This window comes from Netta rufina (genome assembly GCF_964035555.1).
Source record: "Netta rufina genome assembly, chromosome: 5".
Classification (NCBI taxonomy): Eukaryota; Metazoa; Chordata; class Aves; order Anseriformes; family Anatidae; genus Netta; species Netta rufina.
The window spans coordinates 12,397,918-12,412,266 of NC_140128.1; the positions used below are offsets into that span (position 1 = coordinate 12,397,918).

At 36.6% G+C, this 14,349-nt stretch overlaps 1 protein-coding gene across 3 annotated transcripts in view; it reads left to right on the top strand.

The window, feature by feature from the left end:
* Positions 1-14,349, top strand: part of FUT8 (fucosyltransferase 8) — a 91,039-nt gene that overhangs the window by 19,328 nt on the left and 57,362 nt on the right. The gene's annotated exons all lie outside the window — the stretch shown is intronic.

Consider the following 14,349-nt stretch of genomic DNA (forward strand, 5'->3'; position numbering starts at 1 on the left):
CATAACACAGCAATTGGTCTATATCTTGGGTTACAGCTTTTTTTTTGTTCCTGTATGGCTATGGCTTTTTATTCAGCTTTTTTTTTTTTTTTTTTTTTTTTTTTTTTTTTTTGGTTTAGCTGAAACATTTTCATGTAAGGGTCTAAGTGACTTTTGATCGTTAATGCACCTAATTTTAAATTTGTATATTCAGATCATACAGATCATTAATTGTGAATTTGGCAGGATTAGAGAAGTTATCCTAGTGGATGCTATTTGTCTATAAATTAATATTTCTATAGTGCCTGAAAAATAACATTTCAAATATAATTGGTAATGTGACCAGTTGAATGATTGTAACTTTTTCCTGCCAAATGTCTGTCTGTCTGTCTGTCAGAAACCTACATATGTATGTAGCATGTGGTTTTCATTTGGATCATACATACAGAGGAAAACTTGCATCAACATGAGGATTGAACTTATTTTTGTGATAACATATTTGGATCTACCTTCTGGACCCATTCCAAATTCTTTATTCTGTAAAACCTTCCCAACGACCTGTTCTTTGTGACTTTGTTTTGGTATTTGTCAGCTAGAAAAGTGGAGAAAGATAAAAATGCTCCTGTCAGATGTGGATAAATGCCAAGGTTACATCCACAATATAAAAATATTCTGTAGTTACTTTGGCTCTCTTTATTTTTAAAGGAAGATGTAATCATACTACCCTGATAATTCTGTACTTTATTGTGTCTATATTTTTATTTTTAGATGGTGGCTAATAAACCCTTTGGAAACTGGTAGAACCCTGTTAACTTAAAAAGGTCTTCATTTAATTATTTTTGCTCTTGTCATGGCTTTTTTTTTTTTTTTTTTTGGTGTCCTGTTCTGTTTTTGAAGAGATGTACAAATAACCTAGTTCCAAAGGGAAGGAGAAAAATGAAATGCCTTGCTACTTACAGGGTGATTCATTTGAAATGGATCCCAATGACACTAACTTCTAATCAGACTGATCTTTCTTGAAGATATTTGTTGTAATTCATGCTAACTGTATTAAAATTGTTTAATGAATCCAAAAAAATGTCAGCAAAGAGGGAACTTTCACACCTTCAGGAAGGTTCCTTTAAGGCTGCCTAGTGTGTGTGGGTTCTTTGTCATTGTCTTTTTTAGCTCTTGGGGAGAATGTATGGCTCAAAATAAATCTATAAAAGTAGTAGGTTCAATAACAGGAAGAGATCACTGTTAAATTGCTTGGTAAGTTGGGCTTATTTGAAGCATTTGTATTTGGGTAGGATCAAATGTGTGTTCCCAAGCCTAGATTGCATTTACAGATTAGAGACAATATTTTGGAATAAAACAACAGTAGGATGGATGAGAGGGGAGGTGATATTGCTGTGTACAATATTAATGGACTGTGCTGGGCATGTAATGGTAAGGTCTGAGGTCTAGTCTTCAGAAGTAATTGTAGAAAGTAGGAAGGAGTTTAGAAAAGAGCTATGAATCATTCAAAGTCTGGGAAAGTATATCTCATTTCAGAGATTTAATACGTTTATTCTGGTATTCTAGTTACCAACCATAGACTAACTATTTGATTCATTTATCTGGAAATCTATCATTCTCATTTAACTTGTATAAATCAGATGGAATATATGTAGTAAAATATGTGCCTTACCTTGGACAAAATGCGTGGTTCTGATGCAAAAATTGAGTTTCAATGATTACTGGATTTCAGTGATCAGTCTCTGGGATGTCAAGTTATGTTGGAGACAGAATTAACATATTCTGAATAAACAATACCTCCCCCTGCCCTGCAAGCTTTTTAAATTAATCCTATCGATACATAGTTCAACGTGAATTCCAGAAAGCATTGTGACTGGAATAATTAGCCTTCATTCATACTGTAAAAAAAAAATGTGTAAAAGTGGCGGAACTTTAAATAGGCTTTTTATTAAACATATTCTTGATATTTTTTTAAACCAATTTGTTGAAGTACGAAGAAAATCTATATGCATATTTGTAGCAGAGCCCCCAGTTCAACATTTTGATCTTAATAACAACACTTGTGGTAACTTTGCCTACCTCAGTTTCAGTATTCAGCTCTTGATGATAAAGATGAATTTTGTATAAAAATGAATGTTTTGCAAATGAAAAAGTCTGCTAACTTTTTTTCCTGCTACAGGCCTTATGCTTCAGTCTGTGTAATGTAAACCGCACAGATCTTTTCAGCTTGCACGAATGGCAGAATCATGTTGGTTGCAAGGGACTTCCTTTTAGTCCAGCCCCTCAATTGCAGTTCCAGTTAGAATGGCTTGCTCAAGAGCCAGTCCTGTTTGGACAAGCATGGAGATTCCACAACATGAGTTTGTGATTGACACATAAACTGTGCCAATGGTTTCATACCATCTCTGGAATCTATTAGAAACATTATTTCCTTGTGAGCAGATGTTTATATCTTTTAAAACCGAGAAGAGGGTACCAAAGTAACATCTGTGAAAATAAATTCACTGAAAGGAGACATGCCAGAGAATACAGACCCTTAGAGAAAGGAAGGAGACTTTGGATACCATCGTGAAACCTGACAAATGGATAAGGTGAATTCAGGGAGGTAGTTTGTATTTGTTGCTTTTCTGTTCTTGCAGAAGCTTGATGAAGCTCTTAACCTCAGCCTCCAGGTTCTGGCTGTAGCTTTGAGTATGTGATAAGAAAAGGAAACAAAAGAATTAGCTCTCAAAATATCTTAAAAACCTGGTTGGCCATAAAAAGCCAATGAAACAGCTCATAAGCTATTGTGTTCTGGCAACAAGATAGAATTTCTCTTTTTGTATTACCAAAATGGTTAATTGTGAACATAAATATATTGAAACCAATACCATAAAATACAATACATTGGAGATTTGAAATACTCTGTGAAAGCAAAATAGTAATTAGTTGGCCAAACTAACTGATTTTTAAGCCAGATTTGGAAAGTAAACTGGCAATATGAATAATAGAAAGACAATTCTTGTTTTTCTTTTTTGTGCTGTTTCAGAAAAGTTTTGAGCAGATGCTTTTTCTGTGCCATGATTGCCCTCAAAACCATACAGCAGCTGTAATCGCCCCTGCCTCTAAAATTTTGGCAACCATTAGTGTGCTATTCCTACATTTGTATCTTCAGCAACTCAATGGTTCACCCTGCAGCCTTTTTGTAGCTGTGAGCTGTGCTAACTGTATACAGTTCTCTTGAGAGTGGTGGCAAACCATTCCTGGAACAAACTGATATAATTCAAATAGATTCTTTTAGGAAAAATGTAATGGTATTTGTGTCTTTTTTTTTTTTTCTTCTTCTCCTTTTTCCCCCCCTCTCTTGTTTAATGTGGCGAATGAAATAAATTTGTGCTTTCCATCAGTGGCCTTTGGCTGAGGTATCACTTGCCTGAAAAAAGGATTTTGATTAGGAAAAAGGAAGAAATAGCGTAGGCAATGATTTTTCTGAGCTTCTCTGTTGGTACAAAGGCTGCTCAGCAAGCAAAGATGAGGTATGATGCCTTAAGAGGCAGTGCAACAGGACTATGTATAGTAGACCATCCACTTGGGAAGAAAAAAAGGAAGGAGAACTGTCATTGACTATGGAGATGGAAATGGGACCTTATAGGATTGCTGAGGGAATGACTGTGTTACAGAATATTACGAAGTAATATCGTTACAGTTCTCAGTACCATGTTCCACTCTGTCAACAGCTTATCAACATAGCCTTACCCTTACCAAATTCAACTTACTACTGGGAACATTTTACCCTTAGTCACATGTTCTATGTAAAATACAATGTGTAACAGAAATACTAATTTCTGTGAAACCCATCCTCTTCTCAAGGCATTACCAGCTTTCAACTAAATGCATATTCAAATGTCACGCTTCATCTTTGTATGCAGTAGTAGTATCACTCCTTTCTTCTCCTTAGACACTATAGAATTTCACCTATCAGACTAAAGGTAGAATATTTCAGAACAAATGTTTACATTGCAATTATGCCATTGAATATATTCATTTCCAGGAAAAATGCTACTTGGTTTTCAGGAAGTCCTATTTTTAAGATGCATTCTGCACTTTTTGCCCAAGCGTGTTAATATTAATGATATTCCTTTTATTAACCATAGAAAAGTCCCCTTTTTTCTTCTGTCTTTAAGACTGGCTTCGGAAAGCAGAACTGGTATATGTCTCTTCACTCATGATCTATCCCATTTTAGAAGTCTGTTGCCTTAAAATGTTCTTTTTCCTTCATTTTATTGCAGGAATTGCAGGAATTGCAGTGCTGCACAGGATGTCACGTACTTTATGGCTCTTTATATGTGGAGATAGCTATTGACTTCACATTTTCCATACCAAATTGATTATTTGGTGACTGATAGTAGTCTGGGATTGCAAACGTCCAGAGGGCGATTGTCCCATTTTTCCGTGTTGTCAAATGACTTTGTCACTGGTGTTATGTGGCAGTTGTATTTGTCATGAATGTAAACTTCTCTGTCAGAAGGATGTGAGGGGATTGCTCATTGTCCTATAACTGTAACAGTGAATGATCTTATAACTAGGTGCTTTTTTTTTTCACAGGCCCAAAAGCACCACTCAGCACTGTGCAGCTGGCCCATGAATGCTTGCAGCAGTTGGTGATTTTTATGCACCATCTGTATCATGCATCCTTTCTCCTTGATTATCTTGTCTTCATTTCGGCATGATTTGGTAGTTATTGAAGTCAAGTAAATATGGAAAAATTATGTATGCTATTGTTATATGTGCATAACACTCATCTGAGAAGGATTTGTGTACTGAGAAGGATGACAAAATGAAAACTCCACATGCTTTAAAAGCTTGCACTAAAAAGCAATGAATGGAATTGTGGGAACTCTGAGTTTTCATAATTTCCTTAATGCTGTGATTAGTACTCTACAGAGCATTGTAAAATCATCTATTAATCGTATCTTAGGCAGTGATAAAGATGGCTCTGGAATGCTACCTGTATTGCACATCTCTCTTGATGGAAGATTTTGTGAACAGGAGCTGGAACAGTGGCAAAAACAAGTGTGTGCTGTGCTGTCATTTGTCACTAGTAGCAGCAGTATGGCAACTGATACTTTCTTAAATGAAACTTTTTCTAGTGTAGCAATATTATTGGAATAGGTTCTTTATGGTGTTTGTATTTCTCTATTACTAAACCATTTCTGTTTTAAATTAACAGCCAGATTACAGATACTTACACTAATTTTGTCACACTGGTTTCATTCAAGCAGTTCTTCTATTTTTATTTTTTTTTTGTCTGCTGCTTTCCATATTTTCTTACCATTTTATAGCATTGTTTCTGTTTTTCCTAAGATATTCCAGAAAAATAATTTATGTGTACTTGGAATCTCTGATTTTTAGTTCATAATCGTTGCTTTTAACTAGTAGATAATTCTCAACTGTATTGTGTTATGAAATGATTTGTATGTGAATGTATTACAAAGCTTTGTAGGAGGAGGGGCAAAGTTAATTAATGCTGATACTTCTGAAATTATTTTTGCACAAACTGAAAATTGAACAGTCATTCTCCATTAGTGCTTTGTAATACCTTTGACACACTACATTTCTGAAAACTGCTTCTGTTCTGGAACGTACACTTTGAATCAAAAGAAATAGCATGCATGTGTACTCCGAACACACCACAGAATTGACGCTACAGAACTATTCAACTGATTCCTGCACTTTTCAACTAGTAGCTTATATTCTTTAGTACATTCTTTTATTTTTTTATTCTTTATTCTTTGCTTGCTTAGTACAATAGCAGTGTTCTAGGGAATGTCACTAGGATGTGCCCAGTGTAAAATAATCTCTGAGTTTGCTCTGAGCAGCATTCATATTAGAGTTCATTATTATTTTGGTGCTTCACTGTAGCAGGGAGCATAGCATAAAGCAAGGCCAAGAAAAAGGAAAACTCAAACTCTGCTCATAAAATTACTGGAATGCAATTCATGCATTCTGATGTCTTCAGGGAGTATGTTAATAACATAAGTGTTCCCACCCCCTCACTCTGCTTGTGTTTCTTCCACATGCCTTTTGGAGCAATGATCTCTCAGGCTTGAGCTCTATAAATCCCTCAGATTATTTTTTTTCTCTCCATTTGCCTTATTTTGAAGGATTGCTTATTGCCTACATCTCACTCTTTCGTTTGCATTTACTCGTTCATAATTTAGTAATTGGTTGTAAACAAATCATCTGGAGATGGAGTTGATGACAGAGCATGAGACAGTTTCCTGATGCGTGCCAGGTACAATAGTTAGGTTCTGTACAAATTCTTGAAATCTGTAGATGTTCTCTACCTCTGTATATGATGAGACACAAAACAGGCTGCAAAGAAGTATCGGAAGAATTAACTACTGATAATTTAAACAGAATGTTATTAGAAATTATTACTTCCATGCAGGTATGTGCTGTCCAAATCCACTTTCTCTGTACTCTTGCCCAGTCATTACCCAGTTACATTTGTGAGAGTCTTTTTTTTTTTTTTTTTCCCAGAATCTTAATCTCTGCTATTTCTTTAGTGACTTTACAATCAAGTATGTGGCCACACAGAATCACAGAATGGTTTGGATTGGAAAGGACCTTAAAGATCATCTAATTCCACTGCCTGCTTCCAAAGTCAGGGACACCTCCCCCCAGATCACGTTGCCCAAAGCCCCATCCAACCTGACCTTAAATTCTTCCTGGGGTGTGGCATCCACAGCTTCTCTGGGCAACTTGTGCCAGCGCATCACCGCTCTTATAGTAAAGAATTTCTTCTTAACATCTCATTTAGATCTACTCTTTTTTATTTTAAAATCATTACTCCTTGTCCTATCGCTACGCTCTCTGATAAAAAGTCCATCTCCAGCTTTCTTGTAGGTGCCTTTTAGGTACTGGAATCATAGAATCATAGAATCATAGAATATCCTGAGTTGGAAGGGACCCTTAAGGATCATCAAGTCCAACTCTTGACACCGCACAGGTCTACCCAAAAGTTCAGACCATGTGACTAAGTGCACAGTCCAATCTCTTCTTAAATTCAGACAGGCTCGGTGCAGTGACCACTTCCGTGGGGAGCCTGTTCCAGTGTGCAACCACCCTCTCTGTGAAGAACCCCCTCCTGATGTCAAGCCTAAATTTCCCCTGCCTCAGCTTAACCCCGTTCCCGTGGGTCCTGTCACTGGTGTTAATGGAGAAAAGGTCTCCTGCCTCTCGACACCCCCTTACGAGGAAGTTGTAGACTGTGATGAGGTCTCCCCTCAGCCTCCTCTTCTCCAGGCTGAACAGGCCCAGTGACCTCAGCCGTTCTTCGTACGTCTTCCCCTCCAGGCCTTTCACCATCTTCGTAGCCCTCCTCTGGACACTCTCCAACAGTTTCATGTCTTTTTTATACTGTGGTGCCCAGAACTGCACACAGTACTCGAGGTGAGGCCGCACCAGCGCAGAGTAGAGCGGGACAATCACCTCCCTTGACCTACTAGGAAGGCTGGTTTAAGGTCTCCCTGGAACCTTCTTTTCTGTTGGGGCTGGGTGCTCCAGCCCTCTGATCATCCTTGTGACCCTCTTTTGGGCTTGTTCTAACAGGTCCATGTCCTTCTTGTTCTGGGGATCCCAGAGCTGAATGCAGTGCTCCAGGTGGGGTCTCATGAGAGCAGAGCAGAGGGGGGAGAGTCACTTCCCTCGACCTGCTGGCCATGCTTCTTTTGATGTGGTCCAGGATATGGGTGGCTTTCTTGGTTGCAAGAGCACGTTGCCTGCCCACATTGAGCTTCTCATCAACCAGCACACCCAGGTCTTTCTCCTCAGGGCTGCTCTCCAACCATTCTCTGCCCAGCCTGTATTTGTGCTTGGGATTGCGCAGCCCTCATGCATACAATAATTTTTGCATTTTGATTCTATGTTCTTTCTAGCAGCCAGAGTATAAACAAATGCTTTATCCATTTTTTTTTCTATACACACCTACAGTATTTTTTCCAAAATGCATTTTTATTATGTTACTCTGCCTAACGCTGTAACTCCCTTTGATTTTGGTCTAATTCCTGGCCTGTTATGATGAGTAATCAAGCGTCTCATTCATCTAGAAAGATTGCTGTATTTATGAATTGATTATCTTCCTTCAGCAGCTCAATTGCTCAATGTGACTGCTTGCTGAGGAGCTGAGGATTCCTCAAAGCAAGAAGAAATATGTCCCTTTTTTCCTTCTCGTCCTCCGGAGCAGTTTGTAGAGTCAAATTTTGGAGAGTGTTCTATCTGTTGCCTTTTTTTTTTCTCCTGTCATTTGATTGTGTAAGATTCAGAAATGGATTAGAAAAATATGTTTTTACTAAGTAAACAGGGAAGAGGAGTTATCATCTGGTTCTCAGCTTGTTATAAAATCACTTAAAAAATAATTTAAAAATACCAATTTTGAGAATTTGCTTGGGATCATTTTGGTAGAACTTATCACAGTACAAAGTGTTTAGGGGAACTTCATGTTTTTCTTACTTCATTATTAGAATAAATACACTTTTTTTTGCCCTATTTCATTTTGTTATTGATAATGGTGTCCTGAACCTTTTAAAATCATCAGAATGGTAAATATGGAAAGAATGTTTTGATTATGATTGAATGTGATGATCTATTGAGTTTCATGCCTTTTTATTATATCCTAATGGTCAGTGGTTTTGATTTATTAAATACCTTTTCTGTCAATCAGAGAAGAAAGAAAAAAAAAAATGAAAAAGCTTATGCAAACATGTTCCAAAGGTTTGTGTTGTAAGTGAGAAGGCTTCTTCTACAGAGCTGAAATGATGGCCTGCATTATTTTTTTGGTAATGTAAGTGCTACTTTCATGAGATGTAGCCTTATTCTAGTTGGCTATAGTTCTGTACTAGGACCAGATCCTATTCATATGTATTTATAGAACTAAGTTTGTTGTATAACTATTGATTATATTGATATCTGTACCAGAAAAATGGAAGACGACAAATTTGACAGAACCTTATTTAAAAAGAATTCCAAAGCTAGTGTTGGAGGCAAAAGATCTGTAAGATTCATTTCTGTACCAAGCAAATCTGGAGAAACTTTGAAAAAGAGTTATTAGATATATGCTTGAGTGTGTTATGTTAGTATATCACAAACATAGACCTGTTCTTATCAATAAAATATACTTAAATTTTCTGTTGTTGGCAAGGCTTTTCAACAATCAACTGTTAGAAAAATGAAGGTCTGCTGCAATAAGAGAAATTGTTTTTTTGTGAACTTGTAAATCAAAGAGAACAGGAAAAAATAGAATATATAGTTATTTTTTATAATAAAGCAGTGCACGGATTGTTCTTATAATGTTCAAGGAACTGTGCTGTATCATGTGTCATCATTAGAATAAATTATCTAGAAAGCAGACTGTCTTGAGTTTTTTTCCAAACATAATCAGTATAGGAAACCTTAGCATTATATTTGGTTATAAATAATTTTGACGTAACGCTTACATTTTGAGTGTCAATGTTTTGTACTCTTCTGTAACAGAGTAGGAGTGAAGAAAGTTTGCAAGGATTATGTATTGAGATTTGGGAGAAGGTTAGGTAATTAATTAAAAATAAAGAAATAAAATCTGAATGATACTAAATAAACATATGCCTATAGTATTTTGTGAAGAATAACACTATTTATGTTACTCAGTACAGTATGTGAAAGCATTTTTTGCATACTATGTGAAAACATTAAAACAAGTGACAACTACAAATGCAAACTACTTTACATTCCATAAACATAAATCTTCACTGGGTAGAAAACAAGCTATCCCTCCCCTGGCCCCCTGAGTTGTTCTGTATTTCACTGATATGTTTTACATACACTTAAACAACCATCAACATTTTCAGTTTAGTTCTATTTGTTTTGGTTCAGGTTTAACAAAATGTTAAAATACTGCTTCAGGTTCATTTCTGGCTCAAGGAAAAGTAAGATTTTCAGTGAATTTTTAGAAGGAGTTAAATTTAACTCACTTCATTAAAGGCATAATTCAAAACAATGGCTTTAAATGCTCCCATTTTCTTGGTTATGATCTTAATATGCATTGCTTAAGAAAAACTGTGAAACATTTTGTCTAGCAGTTGTTGCTGTTTATTGCATATATATATTTTGTGTATTGTAATATGAATATGAAAATACATTTTTAAAGTCTATTCCAGGTTTTGACAACACAAATGTTTTTATATTTATGCATAACTGAATTTCTTTAAAAACTAAATTCACAGCTCCACCTCAGTATTTTCTAAAACTATCTAGTTTTGTTATAAAACTCTCAGTGTTAGGACTCAGGTCAGCCATCGTAGGGCCTTCACTAGCAATAAACACCTGGATATCTATGTGGTTGATAATTTAACATCTCACAGTTATAACCTACCTTCCTATGTCCTTTAGAATTCTTGTCATCAAAAAGTTACTCTGCATGTAAGAGTGACATCAGTATCATCTAATATCAGATTTATGAGACCGTTTCTGCATTAAAATTTTCTGTCTTCTTGTTGCCCCTTGATCCATGAACCTGTAGCTGGTTGCTAAAGGTCTTTAAAATTCTCTTTGGTGTTCTTCTCTATGTAAAATCTCCTATTTTAGCAAATTCAGCTTCAAAGAACTGAATCAATTTCTGAATATCTCAAGGTAGATGATTGTGTATATCTTTGAGACATTCATGGGAAACCCCTACCCTCCACTTAGCTTCTGCTGCCATTTAGGTTTTAATTGAAAAGAACAACACAGACTTACAAATAGGGGTCATAGAATGATTTTGTTTTCCTGATTTAGTGGTGCCTTTTCATTTTGTGAGTAGCTTCAGCTATGAGGAAGTGAATCGTTTATCTTCTGCCCATCCTGTGGAGCTGAACTCCAGCACCATCCAGACTCCCCTTTGCCTTTCTAGATCAGTCTGTGTTGGGGTGTATCATGCTGGAACAAGTCTGTGAGCCTGGCACTCAGTTTTTATCTGTGGCTGGTCTTTGGCCAGAAAGCGTTCCCGGAGCAGGGACTCTGGCAGGAGGCAGCTCAGAACCACGGAGAGCTCTTCGAATACCGGCGCGTGGAATGGCGGGCGTCTCATCCTTCGTGATGCGGTTGCTACAGTGAAGCTGAACGGTTCAGAGATAAAGGAAGTTGAGTGGAATGGCTAACAAAAACAATGCTGAAAATAGGAATGAGAAGATAATATCTGGTATAAAAGAGTAGGGAGTAGATAAAAGAAATGTAACTTGCAAGTTCAAGAATAGTGCGATGCTGCTGAAGGACAGCTAAACATAGGAACAACTGACCATGAAATAGCTACATCTGTATTACAAAGTGAACAGGGTGTTCACCACAAAGGAAAACACTGCTTTTCTCCCAAATAACAAGTCCAAATGCAAGGATTCTAAGAGTTTAGTGGCTTTGTGAATAGTATTGTAAACTTGCATAGGAAATAAGAAAAACACAGCTGTAGTTTTTTTTCTGCAGTTTTAACCTTTTTTTACAACCATATTTCAGACTCCACATTACCCTCCTTGTTACCATTCTGAAATACTTGCATGGTGTTTCATTAGAATGCACTGTGAGAAAATACACAAATTTAGCTTTTAAGACCTTCCTTAGAATATGGTATCCATATAGTTTTCATAATTACAGACTTTATATGACATCAATCATATTTTTATAGCAGTTTCTAAAGTAAAGTAGCCCTTGTTTAATATTTTTTTCTATTGGTAAAGTGATTGGTATAGACAAATATAAATACAATGATCTTGCATGCTATCAACACCACCATGATAGCCAATTTATGAAGTACTAATAGCTATGTTAACAACAAAAATGAAAATTTCAATTAATAGTGTAATCTTAATGCTTGCTATAAACAGAATTAAACAAAAAGCTTCACAGGTGCTTTAAGCTCAGCAGATTTGAAAGTCCTTTGTGATTTTCCCATAATATGTTGCACCAGTTTTGAGAGGAAAAGCTGTTGGCAGCTTTATCTGAGATTTTGACTTGCAACTTTCACAGTCCTGGTTTATTCATAGCCTTGCTGTTGTAGGAAGTTCTTTGAGTGTTTCAGTTCCTTCATTTTTAATTTTAGAAAAAATAGATCACAGATCAGCAATGCACTTAAACATAGCGTGGCCAAGATCAGATGCAGTAAGCAGTCTGGTTTTGGTGGCATGGAGCTCCATGAAAGCTGTACAGCAGAGTAAATTAGGCAACATGAGCCTATATGCTGATACAGATAAATTGCTTCCCATACTGGAATTAACTCATTTTTTGCAGATCAGATATCTCTACTGTCTTTGTGGTATGTAAGGTTCAGTGTCCCAAAGTAAAAGTTTTCTATCTATAAAAATAAAACAGCATTTAAAAGAAAAGTGGAGTGCCAAGGGGAATTTTTACACATTAAAATACATATATTGTGCCATAATGGAATTAAATTTAAGGCAAATACTCCTTTATCATATGGCGGTATTAGTATTTCAACAGTCTTCAACTTTTTTTTTTTCTAGTAAAAACATGGTAGAAAACAGTCTTAAATTAGAAGATGGTGATACAAAGTGAATCTATAATATTTCAATAATGATCACTGCAGATATTTTCTGTCTGATATGGTTAACTCAAAGTCTTATTCTAGCGTTTCTTTTACTTTGTTGTCAAATCACCCAATCTCCAAGTCTCCTGAGTGTAGTAAGGAAGGCATTTAGGTCAGTTCTGTGACTTATTTTCAAGCTTCTGAGTATGGTATAGCCTTCCCTACACCAGGAGTTTGAAAAACCTCTTGGTTGCAAATAGCACTCCAGTTTACTTGTGGCTGCCAAGTGTCACGCAGTTTTGCATAACAATTACAAACTCAGTAGCTTTTTTCTCTGTTTTCCAGCTTGATTTATAAACATCCAGCTGAGTTGTGAACAGGCTGCTGCTAAGTTTCTTGTCAATTAGATGTTGCATATTGCTTTGATGCCAGCCAAAGAAGAAATATCCTACCTCTGATCTTGCTTCTGATGTTTGCAGCCATTAAGGAATGGTGTGGGGAAGCTGGTGGCAGAAAGGAGTTTAAAGTTGATTTAGCACCCAAAGAATGGAAGGATCAAATACTAGCTAAAGGTTGTCCATTCCTGCCCCTGCCGCTCTGTTCGTTACCCAAGGTGAGATTATACTGGCATTTGGCAGCTGTGCTGCCCCCAAGCAACAGCAGCATCCCTCACCATTATCTCCCATTTCTGCCTCTGGCAAATATCCATTCCTGATGGTGAGGAAAGGTCTTTGGAGAAAAAAAATCAAAAGTTAGGCCATTGTGGCTAAAAGTTGTCTGAAAGATTATCAAGCTCAGTAAGCATTTGTGAGTACATTTTAACTGGCTAGAGTGCCTTGCAATCCATTCTTCTGAGATTTGATAGCTAATGTGTAGCTTACATGCAGTTTAAATGCAACTTGCGTTTTTGAATCACGTTGTGACCAGTAGTTGGTCATGCTGACATAGAGGCTGTGGGTTAATATAAATTCTAAGCTGCTGGAAGAAGCCAACCAGCAGCAGGTTGCATTGATCAAATGTTCCGCTGAGTCTTGTTCTGATCTCTTCATCTCTTCAAAATACATGGCATAGTAGGTGGCTATTGACCATGTTAAGACTTGGTATGCAGCTTGGTAGGCTAAGAAGACTGGTCTTCTTTGCTCTCGACTTTTACTGATCTCCAGTGGTGTTTTACACAACTGTGGGTATTAAGTTCTGTGCTCTGTTAAGAACATAGTAAGTTCTAAGTTCTGTAAAGAAAAGGATGGGCTGTTTCTATTCATCGGTTCTTACCTGACTAGTGCAAGCCAGAAAACTCAATTCTTTTCAAACTCTTGAGTGATTACTATATTTTTGTAAGTGTTTTTGAAGCTTCATTTTAAATGGAATGAGTGACAGAGGATCCATTATCTCATTACATTAACTGTTTCAATAGTTAATTCCTTTAGCTGTTATACATTTATAGATGTAGACCGTCCTTTCCCCTTTCTCATAAACTTAATTTATCTAGGTTAAACTCCTAGACCTTGGATTTTGTTACACCTCTGTTTGCAAATGCAAGAAGCAATTCATCATCAGAAATCGTTTCATTTTTAACGTAAGTTACAGAGTCCTGCTAACTTTCATTTCTTTTACTGTATTGTTTCCTCAGACTTAACACTCATTCTTCCTATTCTCTTTTGGAATGAGTTTTTTTCAAGGGCTATCAGTAGATTATTACTGTGGAAGAAGATCATGCTTGGTGTTTCAAATTTTTATAATTCATTCTTGGCTGTAACTGTGCTATGTTAGGGCTGTATAGTGTTAATTCAGTAAGCAAACAGGAATAAATAAACCTCCTCTCTTACATAATTGTCCTGTTCGTTTAC